We start from the raw sequence: 1,591 nt of genomic DNA on the forward strand, positions 1-1,591 counted from the left end.
GCGCTTTAAAGAACTCTGTCTCAAGCAGTAGCGCTTTAAAGAGCGTTGTCTCAAGTAGTACCGCTTTAAAGAACATTGTCTCAAGTAGTAGCGCTTTGAAGAACGTTGTCTCAAGAGGTGGCGCTTTAAAGAACGTTGTCTCAAGTAGTAGCGCTTTAAAGAACGTTGTCTCAAGCAGTGGCGCTTTAAAGAACTTTGTCTCAAGCAGTGGCGCTTTAAAGAACTTTGTCTCAAGTAGTGACGCTTTTAAATAATATGCAACTTTGTGTCTTCCCAGTCTTTTCTATACTTTTTATTCTGCCATGTCTATTCCTTAGTTGTTCGTGAGCCGTCTCAGTACCTACGCATCTGTACCACATAAGAATAGTGAGTCCGATTCCACGCCATGCGCGTCTGCGTCCCATGCAATCCGATAAGGAGTTACTTGGTTGCGACTCCCATGAATGCGGTCTGAAGCAAGGAGTTATAAGGGGATCAAAGTACACCGTAGTCACTCTAGGAAGAACATATGTCTGCTCATAACCAAGTTTTGAGCCACATTGATACGGTCGTGGAATAAGTTTGCTTATTGGCAACCGCAAACGTTGACTTCTCCGGAGCTGTGTATGAGACCACGGTTGTATGCCAATATTAAACCCGTCTTCGCCGGGGGCCTTGTACTGCTTGCAGCCGCATCAGTAGACAGCCATGTTGCTTCTTTGAACGTACGTGGTACCTTTCTTCGTGCTCTGTTGCTTTGTATTGGATACCTGACGTACGTACGATCATAGCTATAGTCCTCCTCGCTCGCCAACTCCCAATACTGCTTGCTGCTGTGTTCAAAGTGATATATCTCGAACATGGATATAAACCCCACCCGAGTAGGTCGCACAGAGCCAGTCCTGGCCACAGCACACACAGCACACACACACACACACGTGGATGGTGAATCTCAACTAGTTCTCAGATCGGCGAGACGATCGAGTGTACATACGGCCGTGTGAAGCGAATCTGTACTCGTTTGTGTGTGGTTAATCTACATTCAGTGGATCTCTTTGAGAAGCTCTGCGCTGCCGATATGCCGTGCTCGCTGCAGCTGACTGCTGTGTCGCTGAGTCATACACGCACTTGTTGAGCCATTCACAAATAAGGCACCGTTAAGACGTCGAAACGAATGGGAAACTCCAAAAGAGGTAAGTTTAGTAGGAACCGCAGAGGTGGGCTGTGGTGGAAGTGTTCGTACACCCGTTAGGAATATACAAGCGGCAAATTGATACTCGGGTACCCAATAGGAGACTTTTCCTAGATACTTCTGAGCTCGAATTCCTGGCACAGCTCAGCCTGTATATTGAGTGGGAGTGGGCACAGACCGTCGTATACCATCAGCTGGGCTGTTTTAGGTTGCCATGAGCAACCAGCGTAGAGTTACACAGAAACATGCACGAATAGCACTCAGCAGCTGCATGATACACCCCCCTTGACCGGCACCGGGTTATTCGGTTCAATGATACAAGTAAACAGGTAAACGGAGAGCATCCCATGCACAGGTGAGGTTGTAAGCATGTGTTGACGAAGTCTTACAAGGGCGTACTCACACACACACACACACATA

Source organism: Sphaeroforma arctica, assembly GCF_001186125.1.
Source record: "Sphaeroforma arctica JP610 unplaced genomic scaffold supercont1.2847, whole genome shotgun sequence".
Taxonomy (NCBI): Eukaryota; class Ichthyosporea; order Ichthyophonida; genus Sphaeroforma; species Sphaeroforma arctica.